We start from the raw sequence: 12911 nt of genomic DNA on the forward strand, positions 1-12911 counted from the left end.
TCACTCCTTAATGTATATATTTAAGCATAATATATAAATATGCCTATCAGTCAATGATTCCAATAGAATGGGGGATCCTAGTTTAAGCCCTGGTGACCAGGTATGTGATTTGTTCCACCGAATGCATATTATTATTTATAATAGCATAGGTGTTTGAATCATCTTTCAATAAGCTCAACCTCTGGTTATATATAGATTTTAAAAAAACGCTCTGCCTCTCGCTTTCACTGGCTCGGTTTCTAATTAATACATATCATCTGTTCCCTCTTTCTGGCCAAGGCTTCATTATAGCCCGTTTTGAAGAGCGATAGTGGCGAATAGTAGAATCTTAATACTATAATAATATGATAGTCCATTACAATCGAACTTTTACTTGTTTTCGTCTCATACAGTTTTCTGGGGCCTAATATAGAAGGATTTGATACCGTAGAATGTGGAACGATTATTTATTTAATATTTATTTATTTTAGTCAATCATATAAGCGGAATTGAGGCCAAGTGATTATAGCAAGCACCTCTTCGCATCCCCTCATCCCAGATGGCCTTCTCTGTCGACAGGCTTTCCGTAGCTCGCTTTGGATGGCATCGCCAACTGATACCATACTGTTCCAGAACTAGGGAAACCCCCTCCTGTTTTGTTTTAAGACGCCTGCAAACACGGTATACGTGGTTTTGTTTAGATCTTTCCTCGCCGATCGCTAAACTGACATGTGATATCGATACTGGTATGGGACTAAATAGCAAATGTGATATAAATATCAGCAATAGAGATTATAATTAAACAGTAGAATACGATGAATCTATCCATTACATTTGATAAAACCTCGCATCTTACTTCTGAGTGTGGATTTCCGTGCACGCGATGTAAGATACGCAGTCCAGGCAGGCGGAAATATTCTTAATATATATATATTTTATTTTAAATGTTTCTTAGCGTATAGTCATGATTTCGCCATTAGGTGACCCGTTTTTGTTTGCGGTCACCATAAAATTGAGTATAGGTTTGTGTCTGAATAAAATAAGTCAAATCAGTTGGCAATGATTTTATTTTACATACAAACAACACGAGTCATTAATAGAATTTGGCTTATGTCATAGACGGGGAAGACAAGGTCCACCTTATGTTAAGCGCTTGGTAAAACCCGTAGACGTAAAATGAAATTATCGATTTTATTGAAGAAAAAAAAAGCGGTCCAGAAAAGGTAGAATGATAGTACGAACCCATGCCGTCAAAAGACATAATGTGAGAATAGTAATAGTACAAACGATTGGCGAGTGAGTAGAGGCAGTGGCCTCCATTATGATGAAAGACGAAAGTTTTTTTTACATTTCCGAAAATGTTGTACAGCAAAATTCTTGATTAAGTTGTGTTCCTGATGCAAAAATCTATTTTATTTCTGGGGGTTGGTACTGGAGGTTTCGGGTGTGATACTGGTACTAGACTGGATGGTACTAGACTGGGTAACAGTGCTGGAACTCGGAGTAGTGCTTCGGGTTCTGAATATTATGTTCCAGAATGGAAACCGTGTGCTTTGGCCGTTTGCTGAAGCAATGACGGCTAAAACAAAACATAGCTGTGGACAAAAATATTATTAATTAGGCCAGGCGTTTTTTTTTTCTTTTTTTTTTCTTCTTTTTATTGATGCACAAAACAAATTACAACCAAAGAAATTATAAGTTTAAATGTTTAACATAACAATCTGGATTGCAATTCAAAACAGTGCATACAGAATTTTTTTTACAACTGAACTAATGCCTAAATACGATGTATACATACTCACATACGCTCACACTCACACACACACACACACACAGCCGCACGCACACACACTCACACACATATGTAAGTTACTATCTGATTAAATTAGATCTAATGTATTATTAACTGGACAATATTAATTATTTGAGAATATGTTTAACTAATTTACAATATTTATAAAAATTACTCTCAAATATATCAAGATCAGTGCTGTCACTTGCCAACTCATTATAATGTCGTGCCATTCTAACAATGGGATTAAAGTATGAGATGTTATTTTTGTGAACTTCAAGTGCAAAATGATTAGTGCAATGTGATCTACGCGCAGTATATCTGGTATTAAAAGATATTTGCGAAATTAAATCACTTGAATTTATTATATAATGTATGATTTTGTACAAATAGACTAAGTCAAAGTATTTACGACGAAGAGATAAAGATTCAATTTTGAATTGGGTTAGTCTATATTCATAATTAAGATTATTTCGACCTGGTTTCAAACGGTAAGCTAATATCCTAAGACATTTTTTCTGCACTCTTTCAATATCATCTATATGAACTTTATAATACGGAGACCATATTGGTGTAGCATATTCCAAGAGACTTCTCACAAGTGAAAAAATAAGTAAAATACCGAATGAGGATTCTTGAAGTCTTTGCTTGATCTGAGAACGAAACCTAAAAGTTGATTAGCTTTAGAAGTTATATATTGATAATGTGAACGGAATGAAAGTTAATATCATCAAAGATAATATCTAAATCTTTAGCGACAACGGACCTATTTAAGACACTATTGTTCAAAAAATAATTATTAATGATTCTATTTCGTTTATTTGTAAATGAAATAACAAAACATTTGCTACTATTTAAAAACATATGATTAGAATTACACCATTTAACTAATGTATCTAAGTCTTGCTGCAAAAGGGAGCAGTCAGCTGGACTTGAAATATTGTGAAATATTTTTAAGTCATCCGCATATAATAAATGATTACAAACTAAATATTCAGTTAAGTCGTTTACAAATATATTAAAAAGCAAGGGTCCGAGATTAGAGCCCTGCGGTACGCACGATGTTACTGTGACAGGGGACGAGAGAAAGCCCTTCAAGGCCACCAACTGACTTCTCTTGTTGAGGTAAGAAGAGATCCAACGAAATAAGTTACCGTGTATGCCGTACGAGACTAGTTTATGAAGTAGAAGACGATGATTGACTTTATCGAAAGCCTTGGAAAAGTCTGTATAGACAGAATCAGTCTGGCCTCCAGCAGCAAAAGATTTACAAAGAAAATCCTTATATACTAATAAGTTGCTTATAGTAGACTTGTTTTTTACAATAAAAATGTGCCTTCGAACTCATGTCTCCAGATTATTCACGTTTTTATGGGTTCCAGTAAGAATTTAACACCAACTGGATCGTGTCTAGCTCTCCTATTGACCTTTTTTTATCCGGGCTGGTGGCCGAACCTCCTGCTGCGTCCCCGCGCCTAGGGAGCGCGCGAGGTATGTGGGACTTGACGATCTGCAAGGTGTTGGGAGCAGACCGCGGGCCCAAGGAATTTTAGGGCCCTACCCACTTAAGGACTCCCCTGCACTCTTCGCCCAAGCGTCCGATCCCCCCAAGGTCAAAACCCGGATGAGGTAGGGGTGTTACCGCAGTCAACACTGCAACCAGAGAGCGCAGCTCACCCCAAGGACGCCCGGCCGACGGAGCTTTCGAGGTGAATCGAAGGCCCTGAAACGTCGGTCGTCTCGGTACGGCAGCCCGTCAGGCCGCCCAGACGGTGCCACTGGTGTCCCGGAATACCCCGCTGGACCAGAACCAGCCTGCCGGGTCGGGACGCGATACACAGCCGACCGGTTGCTCTATTATAGATACTCCTTGGCAGCGCGCTAGAGTGCTGGAGCGCGCCGCGCGGCCTCTACCCCCTCAGGTCGCCCCTTGACCTTCACCGGGAGATTTCACCCCCTACAGGGGCCGGAGTCGGGCAAGAGCCCTTCTCCGGCCCCCGGCTCGGCGGCGACGAATAGGTGCGGAGAGGGATGAGCTCTCCCTCTCTCGTTCCGTCGCCTCCTTCTACGAGTACACCATCTCGAGCATCGCCTTCCAGGACACATCGCTGCCAAGCATCGTAGCCGCGACTGTCGGCAGCGACAAGTCCGGTCCTATTTGCGAGACAAGGACACGGTGTTGCTCCAGCCATGCGGGGTAATGTGCCAGCGTATGCTCGACCGTGTCCTGGTCGCAGTCACAGGGGTGACACCCCATCATTCTCCTCTTAGCCTGGAGATATAACCCAAGAAGGGTTGATGACAGGCAGGCGGCTGGTCGTAACACTCATGTCTAATCCCTATGCAGCTTGATAAGTGGACGTGTTGCGTCCCACATAATGTGGGATAAGAGCAGATGAAAAAGATAGGTTAGACACGACCTTTCCTATAGACATCGCAACTATTCTATTCTATCAGCCCACAGACGTCCACTGCTGGACATAGGCCTCCCCCAAGCCTCGCCATGAAGATTGGTCCTGCGTTGCTTGCATCCAGCGGATCCCCGCGAACCTTAATAGATCGTCGGTCCGTCTTGTGGGACATAGATCATCATAGGACATCGCAACACCAATGCCAAATGTCGAATTAGGTTGAATTTTCAAATTTACTATATAACAGCTGCCTATTACGTCGTAGCGTTGGCGGACAGCCAATGAGATGGACCGACGACCTGGACAAAGTAGCTAGCGGGAATTGGATGTGAAAGGCAAGAGACCGAAAACAATGAAGTACATGTGAAGAAACTTACACTCAGCATTGGGTGGACAAGAGTTGAGGAAGAGAGCCGGTGCCTCTTTAAGCCGGCCATACCGATATTTCACGGTAGAAGCTATATCACCAATGAGTACCATACAGATAAATTTATATATGGAAACATAAATTGGTAAACATTTTGTGATCCCAAAATATCAACATTACCAAAATAAAGATGTCGATCAGCTACGGTAACAACTCGATATCAGGCATGCTTGATAATGCACAACGAAAATCGATGTTTTAAAATTTAATATACTCACAATTAAAGTGAATCTCATGATGAATATGCGTCGAAAAAACTACACAGCCTAACTATTTAGATCAACAAACGTCCTTTATATACAGAGCAATTATACTGAACTAAAAGAATTAATTCCGAAATTAACTGACATACTTCATGTATATTAATTAGCCTTTTAAGTACGTTTTTAAACGACTTCAAACCAAAAAGAAGGAGATTGTCGATTCGGGTTTTTTTTTTAAGTTGACTCGGTCGAGACATAATTTTGAAGTCGTCGTGGCCTAACGGATAAGACCTCCGATGCATTCGTGCTGAGCGATGCACCGGTGTTCGAATCTCAGGCTGGTATCAATTTTTCTAATTAAATACGTACTCAACAAATGTTCACGATTGACTTCCACGGTGAAAGAATAACATCGTGTAATAAAAATCAAACCCGCAAAATTATAATTTGCGTAATTACTGGTGGTAGTACCTCTGGTGAGTCCGCGCGGGTGAGTACCACCGCCCTGCCTATTTCTGACGTGAAGCAGTAATGCGTTTCGGTTTGAAGGGTGGGGTAGCCGTTGTAACTAAAACATGAAACCTTAGAACTTATATCTCAAGGTGGGTGGCGCATTTACGTTGTAGATGTCTATGGGCTCCAGTAACCACTTAGCACCAGGTGGGCTGTGAGCTCGTCCACTCATCTAAGCAATAAAAAAAATAAAAAAAATATGTGTAACAACTAGACTAGATTAGACTAAATAAAGATTTCGCCATTTCATGACCAATCAGGAATACATTATTTTCGCAAAAATTAACAGTGCCCATAAATGACTGTATTATCACAAATCGAGTTGAAATCTCGCAGTTTCTGGGGAGTACTCACCGGCAGGCAGAGCCTTGGCTCTGTGCACTTACTATCAGGTGGGCAGTATGTTCGTCTGTCTACAGGGGAATCAAAAATGTCTTTACGCCCCAAGGAGTTTACTGGTATGCCAAACGAGAAAAAATAGAGTTTTAGTACAATTTTTTAAACAAATGGACTAGTCCGCACGGGTAGGTACCATCATCATCTTACCCTTGTTTTTCTGCCGCAAATCGGTCACGTACTCCGATTTAAAGGATGGGGCATACAATTGAGACCTTGCCTCGAGTCCTTAGGCGCGTGGCAGTATTAACATCGTGATGCCTATGGGCTCCGGTGGCCATTTAACACAAAAAAAAATCCTCGGTTCCAGGAAGACAAAGTCTTAGGATCCTAAATTCCATCCGTTACGTGCCGCTACCAACATCTGCAGACCAGTCTCAGATGCCACGTGCGCCCTCTATAGTAGGGGATCCCACGATGCTAAATGGGGAGTTACTCGAGCGTCATAGAGACCTATTGGGTTGCAAAGCTTAGATTATAATTAAAAAAAAATGTCATATAATGTATACCTTTTCATCGGTCGGGGAAGGGGCTATAGATTTTCAAATTTATAAAAAAAAACTGTTTGCATGGACATACTCGAGCGCGTCAGATATTGATAGCTTAAATGTCCTACGTACTTTTAATAATGTATGTAATTAATTTGATGAGGGTGGTCGTAGGTAAGGGTTGAAAATGAAAAAAAAAATTCTTATCGAGCGCGTCAGATTTTATTAGGGGGTCTTAAGTGAACCTTAAATAAAGCTGAAAGGGGAATATAGGCATTACGCAGCTGCACGCATTCAACTTTATCGACGATTTTTTTGTTATTTCGGCTTGAAGAAATCGTCAGATTATATATTTTTCGTTATTCTTGAATTATTTTCTTCAAAATAAAAAAAAAACTGAGCCCCGCTCGACAATGTCCAGATGACGTTCTTTTTTTACAGCTTTGTAGCCCTCCCTTTTCTTTACGTCACTCTCAGATTAGTGGAATATACACTTTTTAGCATGTAATTAACTCACTCTACCATAATCTGACGCGCTCGATAATTTCTGATGATCAATTTTTTTTTACTAATCTGAGCCTTTATCCTTTACGCGCGGCCTTATTTATGTGGTTCATATTTGGTGAAGCTACTTAACCGGGTACAAGGTATCCCTCTGTATATTAATCTGCCACGCTTTAGTAAATCCCGAAATCCCCGCTTGGGCTCCCGTACTACCGGGTATAAGGCTCTCGTAGGAGGATCGGCCCCCGGCCCGAAAAAAGGGGGCCAAAAAAAAGGGAGCCAAAGTTTTATATCCCTGTCGCCATACTCAAAGTCGCTCGTCTCCCTAGTCCTATCGCCCATCTACATAAATAGAGCAATTATAATAAAATAAAAGCCAAATTACGAAAGCCAATGAATAAATTAAGATTAAAATAATTGCCGAATAAATGTTAGTATGCTAAATAGTGCATTACTGTTAATTCGACTAAGAATCGGCACACAGCCAATAAGTACGTAAGAGTGTTTATCTATCCACCGTAAATTAGGTTTTTAATTATTAGTATCAAACGCCATTCGTTTGTTGCGATAGTATTTACAATTTATATACATGTGTCACCCCGCAGTTTTGACTGTGTTAAATTTGGAATTAACAGCCTTAATGTATATGAAATATAATATAATATAAATATAATAATTTAATTGATTTACAAATTAATATTCAATTCGCTCATTGCTTGCATAACGTAAAGTATAAAATCGCAAATAATTTTGTATTGTGCTTCAGCAGTATTATTTTTGTGGATTTCTATAAGGATAATTATAATCGATTTTAAAAGCAACTTTAATATCAGGTATTTTGGATTAATTTTATGTCGCAGTTCTTTGACATGTGTACCTATTGGCAGTTTTATTCAAGAACATAATACTTTGCTAACACAATAATCAGTTCATATAAGGTTCCAATTATATCAAGTGAATTATCGTTGATTTAGTGATTAGACAATGTCTTCAAAGTTTAAAGCTATGTCTCAGGAGTTGGAGTAGTATTTTAGTATTTAGAATTTAAATATTTATATAATTAATATATTATTATTTTTCCCAAATTTTCAACAAGGATTTTCGTCATTAACATTGCTTTCATTAAACTTTAAATAAATTCTATTACATTTACACAATGGTATCTTTTTTTATTTATATATCGTGAAAACATTTCATTCGTAATATTTTCTACAGCAAATAAATAAAAATTTTGTTCACTTCATTTAAAACAGCTAATTACAAAATTATTCAGGTAAATTCTTTTCGTTTATTTTGTAAGTTGGTTTTGTGGACTATACATATATTATGTCTTTACAATAATAAAAATAATAAAAAATCCTCGAAATAGGAGTTTACTACAAGGTGGGCCAAAAGAAATCACCCTATTGGAAGATGGTCTTATTTTTGGAAAATGGTCGCCAATGTCAAATCTGTTTTGATATTTGTGGACTAGACAGGTGTAGAATACAAGTGAACAAGCCATGGATCTGTACACTCCCCAAGAACGCAAAATAATCGTGTCTATTTTTTTTGGCATAACAATTCGTGCCTCGCAATTAGCCATAAGCCGGTCGTCCCTTAGGCGAATTTTGGTCAAAGACCTGCGCATGTTCCTGTACAAAGTCCAGTCCGTGCATCAGCTGCTGGTTGTCGACCGCCAAACGCGTGTAACCTACGCCCAAGCCATTCTCAATCTCAAGGACGAAGTGGACGATTTTTCGACCAAAATCATATTGAGCGATGAGGTTCATTTCCACCTCAGCGGGTACGTAAACAAGCAGAACTATCACTTCTGGGGCACAGAAAATCCACGAGTGATGCACGAGAAGCCATTACACCCGCTCAAAGTGACTGCATGGAGCGCTATTCACGCTGGAGGAGTCATCGTGGATTTTTTTTCGATAACGACAACAATGGACGGTGCGTGCTATAGGACCAATTAGAACTGGAGGAGGACACGTGGTTCCAACTGGACGGAGCAATGGCACACAATGCGCGAGCCACAACCGATATTCTGAAGGCGGCGTTCCCGGGTCGCCTTATCTCTCGTTTTGGCGATTAGCACTGGCCCGCAAGATCGCCCGATTTAACCGTTCTAAACATTTTTGTTGGGTTTTTTGAAATCTTCTTTTTGAAGGTCTTGCCGAAGTTATGAAAAATGCCATAAAACGAGCCCGAGTACCTACCCTAGATACAATCACCCTGCTTATTTCTGCCATCTAGCAGTAATGCGTTTCGGTTTGAGGGGTGGGGAGATTTAGAATTTATATCCCAAGCTGGGTGACGACATTTATGTTGTTGACGGGCTTCGGTATCACATTTCTCTATTGTTTTATTCTTGACATTTCTCATGTTAATATGAGGAAACAAAGCTAATTTTCTTTCTCGAGCATTTTGATTAATAATTTTCCAAATCCAAATCGTCGTGGCCTAAAGGATCCAAGTGGGTACCAGTTTTTATAATGCAATACGTACTTAATGTTCACGATTGACTTCCACGGTGAAGGAATAACATCGTGTAATAAAAATCAAACCCGCAAAATTATAATTTGCGAAATGACCGTGCAGTATTGCGAATCTGCACGGGTAGGTTCCACTACCCTGCCTGTTTCTGCCGTGAAGCAGTACTGTCTTTCGGTTTGAAGGGTGGGGCAGCCGTTGTAACTATCCTGAGACCTTAGAACTCACCTCAAGGTGAGTGGCGGCATTTAGGTTATAGATGTCTATTTGCTCCGGTAACCACTTAACACCCATCCCATCTATGCAAGAAAAAATAAATAAAAAAGTATGTCTCCGAAATTGGACATCGCTCGAAATGTCGACCCCAAGTATTCCATGATTCCATGTGAAATGTTGCTGGAAGACATTGCATACTTACATTATATTTCACATTGGGTTCGAGAATAGAGATGCGTAATGACATAAATTCATACTAATAGTGATAATTATACGTGCTAACTGGTTTATGAGAGGTATGTATAATATCTTTCATAGTGCCTCATTGTGCACTTACCGTATGGCCTAATGCTTGTGATACTTTAAGTTTTCTTTTTCGTTCTTCCCACAATTGAGCCTGTCATCACCTTCTAGAAGAACTAATTAGTCGCCAAGTCAGGGAGAGAGAGAGAGAGAGAGAGAGAGAGAGAGAGAGAGAGAGATATCGCCTAATAAATAGCAACTAGATGACGGTAGGCTGTGCTCTCCGCTGGTTCGGACCCAGTGAGGTATCCAGTGGACGCATATGGTGCCAAACGGATTTTTGGTATGTAGTATGGAACTGCCCACGCCAACCGACCGAGACGCTGACGACTGCTGATCCAACATCTCCTGGGACGATGGCGTTAACTAGAATGACTCGCGCAGACCGAAATAGACTCACACTGTGGGCATCTAGTTACAATCAATTAAAATATAAAAGCAAAGGAAGGTAGGTGCAGCTAATGTTGTGGGAATAGAATTAAATATTAATAAAACTAACATCGCTGAGACCTTTCAAACTGAACCAGAACTGAACTATTGTTGTTGTATGCACTTTGATGAAACAAGCTATTTAGCTAATGCCAGCGAAGCTAGTAAAATATGATTAAATTAAAATAAAATATTATTTTAAGTGTTTTGGTTACTAAGCTTTATGTTTCAATATATACCCTTCGCTTTGTAAGAGAGGGAGATAAAGAGTATGCTTTCTTGTACTATTACTATGATTTATTGTAGACCTCCATTGCATTATGTAACAACTGCCCGCTCTGAAGCTCGTAACAAATAACTTCTTGTGGCAAAAATATGTAGTTCTTTTTTTGATATGACGTAAAATTATTGACATAAAACCTATCGCATGGAATGGACAAAAAGAGAAGACTTTCGCCACACCTCACGCATTGTACACGCACCCGCCGCTTGTTTCTCATCTCAATATTTTTTTGGACTTTGACTACTTTTCTCTTCCGGACTCCTACGGACGATCATTCTCGTCGTTGTGCAAGTGTTCTACCGGTTTAGTGAACACAAACAATTTAGAGGAGTGCTTGTCAAGTCGTCAGGCTGACCGTCGCCATTACGCATCATCCACCAGTCACGTTTCTTGAATTTTGCAGCCTGTAAGAAGCCAGTGACGAGTTGGCAGGTACGTCTACTTCTCATCACTTATCCTCGACCTGTAATTCCTCTTTTTGTTCACCTTTTGGCGATACTCGCCCCCACAGGAACCTTCAAGCGCACCGCCGTGCTGATAATTTCCAATTTAGTTTTTCCCACTAAAAACCCTAATGATGGTACCCGGTTACAATTATTAAAAATCAATTTATTTAATACATAGTTTATTGCCAGTCACATTATTTTTTATGAAGTTACAATGAGTGTCATTCAAGATTACTTTTCGTTGCTTACGGGAATCATAGCAATTCTTTTGTTGTTTTATTATAAACTTGTGCAGGTAAGCCTCTATATCGCTAGTTGCTCATTGTTGTCATAATTGTTGTAGTCGTGTCACCTTCGTCTCCTCCTGATAAAACTTCATCTGTTCTTCGAGAAGTAATGGTAGTTTCATCAAAGATGTTGATTGTGGTAGTGGGTACGGTGCTTGGAGGATTTCGGTTCCCAAATACTCGCATTAAGAATGAGCCAATTGTGTTTTGACTATTAGCTGAAGCAATAACAGCGATCAGGAGAAACACCTGTAGAATAAAAATTATTATTTAAAGCCTTCAAATTAATTAAATTTAATATAAATTTCATTGGACATACCCCTATTTTCTCTGCACTACCCTTGGTTGACTGGTAGAGAATACCTTAGGCATTAAGTTCGCCAATGTAAATTTTACATGAAGTGTAGTTAATATAATAAATAAATAAATTAAACGTATAAGTAAGGTCGATTATCTATAATACTAACTGTACGACTTAAACTTTTTAAATTGTAATTTATTTGATTGTAATTCAATTGTAATTTATATAATTTAAGGATAATCTATCGTTTAATTCATATCGTCATATTCATAATGTCATATCATATTTATGGCATATAAATGTTCACTAGATGATGACCGAGCTTTGGTCGGCTTTTTTTTATAACGCCATCTTGTTGTGTCTTTAAAGCAGTAAAAATAGTATTATTATTCGCCAATAGATCTCGGGAAGAGTCATAAAGTTGATTATCGATAAAGTTGATTATTGAAAACACGAATAAAACAACATTTTCTGAAAATAAGTCGTAGCTAGATCGATTTATCGCCCCCGAAATCCCCTGTATACTAAATTTTATAAAAATCGTTGGAGCCGTTTCCGAGATTCAAATTATATATATATAACGAGCAATTCTTGTATATATATATACAAGAATTGCTCGTTTAAAGGTATAAGATTAGACACGAGTGCCATGAAATCAATGTTTTACATATAATTATTAATTACAAATTAAATTAAATTACCAATTGTCACAGCAGAATGTGACCGGGATTCACTAGTGTAGTAATACAAATATTAATATATATTATATATACTTAGTCTGGCCATAAATACTGTTACAATTAAAAATAAACAAAATATTAAGGAATATTTCTGGATAGACTACTTTTAGAGTATACATACTATTGCTTATGTATACTCTAGAGATTACTACATTATAGTGTACAGAAACCATTTCTAATATTAAAGCAGGTATAAAAAATAGCGAACCAAAATGATATTCATTTACTAAACGAAATATCTCGAATTTTTCTATTCTCGAATTTTCTAAATATATAGAAAAATAAAATTTAGTTATAAGTGAATTGACATTATGTACCCAGTGACTTTGTTTTATCAATATTTAAAAAAATATTTATAATAAGAAGGAAAAAGAAACTCACAATCAGACTGAATCTCATTTTCGTTTCGAATATCAACTACTAAAAAATTATAAATTTCATTGGTATTTATACTTACAATACAATTGTAGTTAAAAAAATTCTAGCCTAATATATTTATCACTTCAATAAATAATAGATTTACGTTTTCAAATAATAAGAATTCTATTTAAATATTAATAGGCTACGTAGAGGCATTATTAATTGTACTAATACTATACATATTATGATAGTTTGTGAACATGTTTGGTGTGTGTTACTCAATTAAGCGTAACACGTAAGCCGTTAAAAATATTTGGATGCCAACCGGCACATAGATAGACCATTTCCTGGA

At 38.1% G+C, this 12911-nt stretch overlaps 1 protein-coding gene and 1 long non-coding RNA gene across 3 annotated transcripts in view; one reads left to right on the forward strand and one right to left on the reverse strand.

Annotated features, from left to right (window-relative positions):
• The window catches only part of rols (zinc-RING finger and ankyrin repeat domain-containing protein rolling pebbles), a 300626-nt gene that overhangs the window by 60193 nt on the left and 227522 nt on the right, over window positions 1-12911 (forward strand). The gene's annotated exons all lie outside the window — the stretch shown is intronic.
• On the reverse strand, window positions 1029-4915 carry LOC149500193 (uncharacterized). The gene is made up of 2 exons (XR_016325113.1): window positions 4828-4915; window positions 1029-1574 (listed from the first exon to the last, which is right to left on the reverse strand). It is a non-coding gene; the product is annotated as an uncharacterized LOC149500193 (long non-coding RNA).

This window comes from Bombyx mandarina, chromosome 23, assembly GCF_030267445.1.
Source record: "Bombyx mandarina strain Sakado chromosome 23, ASM3026744v2".
Lineage (NCBI taxonomy): Eukaryota > Metazoa > Arthropoda > Insecta > Lepidoptera > Bombycidae > Bombyx > Bombyx mandarina.